At 51.2% G+C, this 9009-nt stretch overlaps 1 long non-coding RNA gene across 1 annotated transcript; it reads left to right on the top strand.

Annotated features, from left to right (window-relative positions):
* Positions 1 to 488: 488 nt before the first annotated feature.
* Positions 489 to 8752, top strand: LOC116947532 (uncharacterized). Its single transcript, XR_004403684.2, has 2 exons — positions 489 to 1641; positions 5393 to 8752. It is a non-coding gene; the product is annotated as an uncharacterized LOC116947532 (long non-coding RNA).
* The last annotated feature ends 257 nt before the right edge of the window (positions 8753 to 9009 follow it).

The following is a 9009-nucleotide window of genomic DNA, read 5'->3' as shown; positions in this document are numbered from 1 at the left end:
GTAAGGTGACATCTTCCAAATGGACACCGCCCCCCGCCATTAATAATAATTAGCTGGCGACGTCACTCCACATGGGGGCGGGGCGCCTCCTCCCCCCTCCTCGGCGTCAACTGACAACCCTCACTACAAAGGCAGAACCCTCACGTCACGTGATCTCTGTGACGCTGTTGAGACATCAAAGTAAAAAGGACGTCATGATGAATAAGAAATTATAAACTTAAAATGAAATAGGTCTGTGTTACCGCGGCCTTACAAATTGCACACGAATTGACCCAATGAATATATCACGTCGCGGTCTGCTTTTCCCTTGCAAGTTTCACATTTACCGCAATACACTCGTCCTCGGACGGGCAAACGGATCGTGGTATATGTTCACAGCGATTGTGCCTGATCCTGGTTTGACCTTCACCTGCCCTCAGCCCCCAATGCCCCGCTTTTTCAACGCTGGCCAGCGGGTACAATACTATACTCAGTTTTCTATTCTCATGAGTTCCTTCTGTCATCGTTTACGGATCCCGCTGGAATCGTTTTTTTTTGGGGGGGGTTGGTTGTAGCAAGATACGAAGTGTGTGTGTGTGTCTCTCACTCCAAGCATAACTAGGTTACCACCAGCCGTTCTAAAGCAGAAGTGGTGGTGACTCTGTGTCTCCCTGTGGGGGAGCGTGCAGGGATAGGGCAGGGTGCAGTGCAGGGAGAGGTTGGGGGAAGAGGAGGTGAGTGAGAGTTTGATGAGTGGCTGGCGAGAGTGGGTGGGGAGGTTCTCATGTTGGGTATTTTTCTCCCCCCTTCTCTACTTGTGCCTAACCGACCCCCACCACCTGACAAATCGCGCAATCCTCACCCACCTCCTATGTCACCACCAGCAACCGCTGCCACCACCCCACCACCGTCGCCGCCGTCCCAACCTCATCACGACCACCACCACCACCACACAGGAGGAGGCACCACCCCTGCCTCTCTCCTCCTCCTCCTCCTCTCTCTCCACACCGCCCCCACTCTCCACCCCACGCCCCCCGCGCTCCACGCACACCGAGCCAGAAGACACCGCGGGACGGTACAGACCGGCACGGATTCACTCCGCCGGCCCGGGTGCGCAAACAAGACGCGTCGCTACGCTGCTGTCAGCGGAGACGCTCACGCCACCGCCCCGCCACTGCCACTGCCGTCACAAATGAAACGCTTTCCAGCAGCAGCTACAGCAGCTACAGCAGCTACAACAGCATCAGCATCAGCAGACAAAAGAGATTCCACTCCCAGAGACCGCTCGCCCCGTTGCATTGTCCTCGTAGAAGCAGAAGCAGCGGCGGTGGCGGCGGCAGCAGCGGCGGCAGCAGCAGGGACAGAAGCAGCGACAGCAGCAGGGGCAGCAGCAGGGGCAGCAGCAGGGACAGCAGCAGGGACAGCAGCAGGGGCTACTGAGTGCGTGGAGAAGCGATGACGCCACCGGTGCACCTGCGGCCACGCCGCGGGTCACAGCGCCAGGCCCTGCCTGGCAGGTGACCCCCCCCGCCTCTCCCCACTTCCACCGAAGTCACCCCAAGGACGCCGTGGCCAGTTGCCGCGACCCGAATCTTCAGCTTTCGTCGTCTCCTCGTCCCAGGGGCCGCGTCTCGTTGTCCTCGTTCCACGCGCGGCGTGCAGGTGAGGTTTGCGGTCGACACCTGCATGTTTTGCAGGGCCACACCAAGGGGTTATCTCCTACCTACCTGTGCTGTGTTTTTTTAGTTTTATTTAAGCAGTAAGTACCGTTGATTTTTTTTTCAATTTAAAGTAGCTGCTCTTCCTGGGGGATTCTGTAAGTTTTAATCGGGATCATTCAAAGTCTGTTTTTTTTTGTTTGTCAGTTGCGTAACGGTAATAATACAGCCCTCGAGGCGATTCAGTTACAGGAAGATTATCCCCCCTTCTGGCATGGAGAGGGGATTCGTTCCTCGTTCCATGATATGTCCCCGAATTTTGTGCAGCTTAGAGGCGGTAACGCTCGCCACACCGTCGATGCGAGCACGCGAGCGAGAAAACAAAGTTGGGTTGTCGTGTTTCGCTGTCTCGCTAACGCGCTCGGGTGTGCGGTTTTTTTTTCAGTAAAGAGCGTTATCGTTTGCGGAGATTAGGTGGATCACAAAGGACGCGCTCTCGTTGGTCGTGTGTTACGGTGACCGGTTGTGCTCGGGACGTGTTAGATCACTGCCGGAATGGAGCAACCAGTTGGGTGAGATGGTCACCAAGATTCGTAGCCCCCTGGGGGGTAGAGAGAGAGGGCGAGTGGGGGGAGACGGCCAGGCGTCTAGGATACAGTGGAGCAAGTCGGCTGCTGAATTAATTCCTATATAACAGCAAGATTCGTTTTTTTTTGTTTAAACCATTGTCTCCGCCTACTCGTTGGGTTTTCTCCGGTCACTCCAATTTCCTACGACTGTCAGAAATGCAAAATACAAACTGACCAAACAGCAGACATCTCCCTGACTCCCAGTCGAAGGCTTCTTTGCGAGCTGACAAAACGAAGTGAACAATTTCACATCTGAGTCGTGAACTGTGTTTTCTCTCCCAGCCACTCACTGGGATGAGTCAACCACCTGAGCTGACGTGGCACGACTTGGTGTGTAGGCAACGACACAGGGGAATGTTAGATTGTGCGGCCAATATCCGCGGGTGGTCCAGATATCTTGTGACACCCCCCCCCACCCCATTGAATCCTCTAAAACTTAATATATTTTTTGTAAGTAAGGTTTGTTTCAAACATAAAGGAATATCTCAAAGGGGGGAGGAGGGGGGGGGGGAGGAAACATTTTAGGGGTCAATTGTGCGATGATGATAATGATGATGATGGGGGAGGGCGGTCACAAGACATCTGGACCACACCGTGTTGCAACGGAGCAGGCTGGGCGCGTGATTTGTGCCGTCGGGCAACCCCGTAAACGACTTCTTCGCCAGCTTTTGTTCCGGGCTTTGATTGCGGAGGTGGCATTCAAGCCGCGGCAGAAACAGGAGACCCGGCTTCTGTAACGGGAAACGCGTGGTGGTCGTTAAGTCTCTCTCTGTGTTCTCTCTCTCTCTCTGTTCTCTCAAAGACTGGAATCCTTTTGTGATTTTCTTCACTCACCGGGGGGGGGGGGGAGGGGAGGGAGCGGGGTGAGAAAGGGGTTCTCGAGCTTAAATATATTTTTTTTTTTACTAGAAAATGTGTTTAAAAGGCGCACAACCCTTTTTCTTTCTCTTCTCTGCCGGTGACGTTAAATCTCTCGACGCCGAGTAATTCTGCTTCCAAGGAGACGTTCGCTCGAGAAAAAAAAAATGTTTCACTCCCCCGTTTATTTCCGAGCCTCTTTGTGCCAAATACACCCCCGCTACCCTCGCCCTAAAACCGGCACGAACCGGCCCCCCCCTCCCCTCCAGCCTCCCACTCACCACCACTCACCCCCCACTCACCCCACGTTCCCTCAACCCTCACCTCCTCTCCACCCCCCTCTACGATCATCCCCCCCCCGCCACTACGTCACAACCCCCCTAACACCGCCCTCCCCCCACCCCTCCCCCCACCCCTCGCCCCCTCCTTTCGCCGCGCCACCTTCCCACCACGAGCCCAGGTGATGGCCGAGAAATGTCACCCACGCCCGCCGCGGCCACCAGCTGCGTTTGCTAACGAGGTCGCGCGGTACGAGGCAGCGATGTTTGCCGGGCTCGTGGTGATGCCAGTCACTGTCCCTCTCCCGCGGGCCCCCGTGTGGGGGCAGGGAGGGCAGTTAAGGGGGTGGAAGGGGGGACGCGTGGTAGATGGCCGGGGTCCTGGTTGTTTGGACAGGTCACTGAACACTTGCGCACACACACGGGCGCCTTAATTGTGAATCGTCAGACTCGTTTCCAGCGTGACATGGCGTGTCGCTTCCATAAAACTACTCTGGTCTCTCCATCTCCTGTCGTATAATCTCTCTCTCCTTTTAAAATGACAAGAAAAAAATCGCCATCGATTTATTTCCGTACATTTGTGTTTCGTCTTTTTTTTTCTTTCAAATTGGACGTCAGATTATATGAGTCACCCGATTTTAAGAGGACCATGTGAGCATCGGGCAAAAAACTACGGGGCCACGGTAAGCTCACGTTAGCAGAAAACAATTTTATTTTCAACGGGTTTACTTGACTCCTATGTTTGTCGTGGTAAAATCTTGTAATCACAAGTTAGTCTACTTCCTGTTCTCCAATCAATTCCAACTTTTGCACACGTACTCAGATCCGGTGACAATGCACGCCTGTACCAAAATCGGCATCAATTAATCAATTGGCTCTTTTAAAGCAATTTACATTTTGTATGGACGGCGTCATCTGGTCGAGCACCAATTGGGTCGAGGCTCAAAAGAAAGCCGTCCCTTGGTTTGGACCAATAAGTTTCAGGGACAATGCATATATTATCCTAGTATGTTTTTTGTTTGCATTTTGGCTGCAGGTATTGTGGTTAATGCAGACATGAATCCTTGTAAAAAAAAGGTTTCAGTTTTGTTGCCAGAAAAAGGGGAAAAACCCTATTATTAAATTAAATATTAATTTGTGTAGGTCAAAAGCGCCGCGGTCCCAAAACTCTGCAATCGCCTTGCCCAAGAAGCAGGCGCCACGTGTCTCAGGCGCGCCTGCTCCGTCTCAGCGAGTTACGCAAGCCATTTATTAATTCAAGTAAGCGTTGATGTGGGAATCGTTGATGTGGGAGCAAGGGCCGCATCATTGACGTACTTCTCGACCGTGAATTAAACGAAGTTGTTAATAAAACCGTTGTTTAAAAAAAATTAAGGCGTTTATTTTATATATATGAAAATCGTCATTAATAAACAGAGCTCTGCTTTGAAGCCAACAAAAACACTCATTGGGGCTCGTACACAAACAATACCTCGTCTGCCTCTCCTTCCCTACATCCATCAGCGTCGTCATCATCAGCATTATGCATCGCCAGCCGGCAACATGTGCGTGCAACGATGATGGCAACATCCTCGTCATGAGCTTCATCAGCAGTCCCGCGGCTCGTCAAACGTAATGGGGTTAAAACAGTCAGGGAGTAAAATCGCCGCGAGCGAAAATGTATTCTCATGAGACATCTTGGAGGTCGGATCTCTGTAAATGTCAGCAAACCTCCTTTGCCAATCTACAGCTCTCAGTTATAATGATAACCATTATTACGCATTAATGCCGGAAAGCCGCATTGAGTCGAAGGACTCTTTTGTTGCTTCAGGAGGGGGTCCCGCTACATTGTGTTTTTATTTTATTTTAAGATATTTTCAACTGATTCGTGATCAGCGTTCACTACACAACCGTCCCCGAAATACCGGAGCACCTGGGGAAAACCCACACGCGTGCGATGCCAAGGTGGGGGTGGGACAAGTACTCGATCTTTCTCTTTCCCCCCGTACAGATTGAAACAGATGGAAGATGAGTCCACACTCGCCGTATCGCCTTCTCCCGGGGGAGCCGGGGGTACGACGGCCGCTCTTTGACGCCCGAGCGAGTTTCACGACGCTCTGTGTGCGAGCCACCGAAACATCCGAGCTGCCCACGCAGCCCTGGCCGGTCCGTTTTGCGCAGGTAACGGGCTGGCCGCTGGAATCGTGGGTCGCGGCATTATTGGGCCTCATCGGAGTTCAGCTTGCTCACGACCAGCCATTTTCACCGCTGTCGTTATCATTGTTCAGAGTCTTTTTTTTTGCGTCGCTGCAGCCCCAAGCGTGGGCGGTTTGGGAGCAAGAATTCAGAACGCCCAAAGTGTTTCACACGGTAGCCTCGTCACCTCGCTCCTTTTAGCGAGGAGTATCGTAACTAGATTTGTCCGAAACTTCGGCTCGTTACCCTACACCAGGACGCATCACCGGCGCCTCTCCGCTCGAGCATCGCCGCAGGCCTCTCGGCCTCGCGACATCGTCTCTCAAGTATGACTGGCGTTTGACAAATAAATGAACTTATTATCATCTTCATCATCGTTAGCCTTGACCAATCCACTGCTAGATGAAGCCCCCCCCCCCCTCCACCAGTTGCCGCCATCCTTCATGATACTGCGATGCAACAATGCAACCGTCCATCTAGAACCCGCACTTTGTATGTTGAAACTCCTTCACAGCGTACGTAGCCAACTACCGCACGTTGATTGATTCCTTCGCTCCATCTCCACCGCAGACGATTTTCTCGCATTGCTGTGCCGTTGCTGCCACTCCGTCCCTATTCTTAACCGTCGGCCTTCGTACCTTTTAGCCGTGAAGTGTCGTGCCCGAGCCGTGCTTCTCTCTATATATATGTTTTTTTTTTTTTCCCCCGCAGATTGGAAGGTCACGTTGAACTTGTGCACGTGCTCCTCGTTCTGTGTCTCGGCGTAAATTCCTCGAAGCTTGCATAAGTCGGCTTAAGTGCACATTTCCCGCGTCTCACTCCTTTATCGTCGTTGTTGTTGTTGCTAATGACCGTGTTGCAGAAGCACATTCTCAGGCAGGTAGGGCCCACTGATTAAATAACTTCTTTCGTACAGTATTATCTTTACAGTATTTTATATTTCAGGGCGTAAGGCAGTGTTTGTTTAACTGTATGAATGGCAACTGTGGTAAACTATTTACTGCCGGTGCGTTTATGAACAACTTGGGTGGGTTATGATTATCATCATCAACATGGCACCGCTGCAGTGGCTTCAGCCGTGGTGGCTAGGAGATGTTAACTACCTCGCCTGGTACACAGGAGGTCGTGGATTCGATCCCGACCCTGATGCCTCCTGCATATTTGCAGTCTGCGTGTCTGTCTCTCCCCGTGCTCGTGCGGATTTCTCCTCCGGGCCCTCCAATTTTTTTCCCCCTCCAAAATTTCGATTCAACATGCGTTCAGAGTATCTGACTGCTATACATTTCCACATGATGAGCCACTTCGTTGAGCTATCATTTGTGATAGCCAGGTCGCTTCTGAAAAAAAATGCTATATAACTCAGGGGGCCTTACCTAGCAATATAATATAAAAAAAACATACTCTGATAATATTTGCATTGTCTTTGAAACTGATTGATCCACACCAGAGACATCTTTCTTTTGAGCCTAGTCCCAAACGGTGTTAGACCAGAGGACGCCAAAATGTGTACACAGCACAAAGACAATGCCACTATCAGAGTAATGAGAGCTCGGGGTCAGCAGCTCCATCATGGGACCTCCTTTGGAAGTACCAAAATATGACAATAAGTTTCCCCCTTTCTTGTTTGCATTCTGACCACAAGTATTGTAGTTAATGCAGACATTATTCCTTGTAAAAGGTTTCAGTTTGGTGTTTTAATATCTTAACACTTGTTTTGTTGACAGAAAAAAGGGGAAAACCTATTCTCATATTTTGGCACTGGCAAAGGAGGTCCCATAATACCTCGCCCGGTATTTAGGAGGTCGTGAGTTCAATCTTTGGGGTTTGCGTGTCTCTCGCACTCCCGGTGGTCGAGTGGATTTTTCTCCTGGACCTCCGGTTTTTCCCTCTATATTTAGAGTATTTGGCTGCTATCCACTTGAAAAGCCACTCCGTTGAGCTATCATTTGTGAAGGCCAGGTCGCCTCTGATAAAAGCTACATAGTTCAGCGGACCTTAGCTGGTAAAATAAAAAAAATGGTAAAATAAAAATAGAGAGGCGCGTCCCTTCTCACAGGGATAAGGGAGTTGTTTGCGTAACTCTGTTTTAATGACTTACGGGCACTAAAAGTATTTTCAGGCAGTGGTCTTTACAAACACTCTGGGTTGGGTGCCGCTGAGCAATGGGTGACAAGACGGAGGTCAGCCCACACAATACCGACTTAGAGAGGGAGGGGGGGGGTGTTTTTGTCGTTGTGAATTTGGCAGTGGCCGGAAGACTCGGCGCTTAACTCTATGAAAATGAATTCTGGAGTCACTGGTCTGGAAATCCCCCGGGCCCTGTGACCCGCTAATCCGCTTGGCACAATTGGCGATTGCCAGTGGCGCACCCAGCTAAAAAAATACAGAGGGAGAAAACATTTTTTTTTCTGTCAAAAGTACTTAAGGCAGAAATAGTTCAGTTATTACCATATTCTCTAGTGTCAATAACGTTTCACGCACACACACAGACAAAGATCCCCTGTGGAGCCTTAACGGACTGTTGGGGCAAGGGCTGTCAGCGAGCACCTATGAAGGCCGGCACCTCACACGAGGGGATGGGTGGCCAGCACCACGCCCCAGTGCAGGTAATCATGTGAGACTGAGTCGACCGAGATGGAGGCCCAGGAGCAGTTCAGATAATCGTCACTTGCGTCGACCGTGAGCGGGAATCCAAACCGGGGTCCACCGGGTTTGCAGCGCTAACCACAACACTGCCGTTGCACGGTCACTCACCTACCGGATTATAAGATGCATTTTGTAAGGCACCGGTGAAAATATCGCGCGTCTTGTAACGGGAGAGCACAGTGATCATTTGTGAGGTGGAGTGGCGGCGCAGCGATTTTACACCGCTGCGGTCTCGACTCCGAGCCACGGTGGACATCGGTGGCGAGCGATGCCTGGAGCCCGGCCCTCCACCCCCACCAATGCACGCTAGCCAGTGTGCAGAAGTTATAATCGTTACCAACCCCCACGAATGGATGACCAACAGGTTATGGCAGCAGGCCATCATGCACCAGTGGGTTGATAAAAGGGCTGTGCATTATAATAATTAGTGTGACATATTATTATTTTAAATCGCAAAAAAAAAGGTCGATAGCATGGGATGGCCATCTAAGAAAAAAATGTGGTGGGGAAAAGGTGGCCAACTACAGTATTTGCTCCCCCCCCCCCCACCAACTCTAACAATCCGCTCGAACCACTGTGGTGAAGTATGGTCAAATCAATGCCCTGCCCAACATGGCATGGGCAGGGCTTTGTCGAGCAGCGGTGCATCGGGAAAGTCTTTACATTGTCATTTTATCTTCCCTGCAATTACCTCGAGTTAGAAAGGCTGCATTACCCCCCCCCCCCCATCACCACCTCCCTGCTCCTTTGGTAACAGCACAAATACTTAGAGATGAAGAAGAAGCT

Source organism: Petromyzon marinus, chromosome 30 (assembly GCF_048934315.1).
Source record: "Petromyzon marinus isolate PM22_M1 ecotype Great Lakes invasive population chromosome 30, UKy_Petmar_22M1.pri1.0, whole genome shotgun sequence".
In the NCBI taxonomy this organism is placed as follows: Eukaryota; Metazoa; Chordata; class Hyperoartia; order Petromyzontiformes; family Petromyzontidae; genus Petromyzon; species Petromyzon marinus.
Note: the sequence above shows the minus strand (reverse complement) of the source record. Positions and strands in the feature narration are given on the sequence as shown.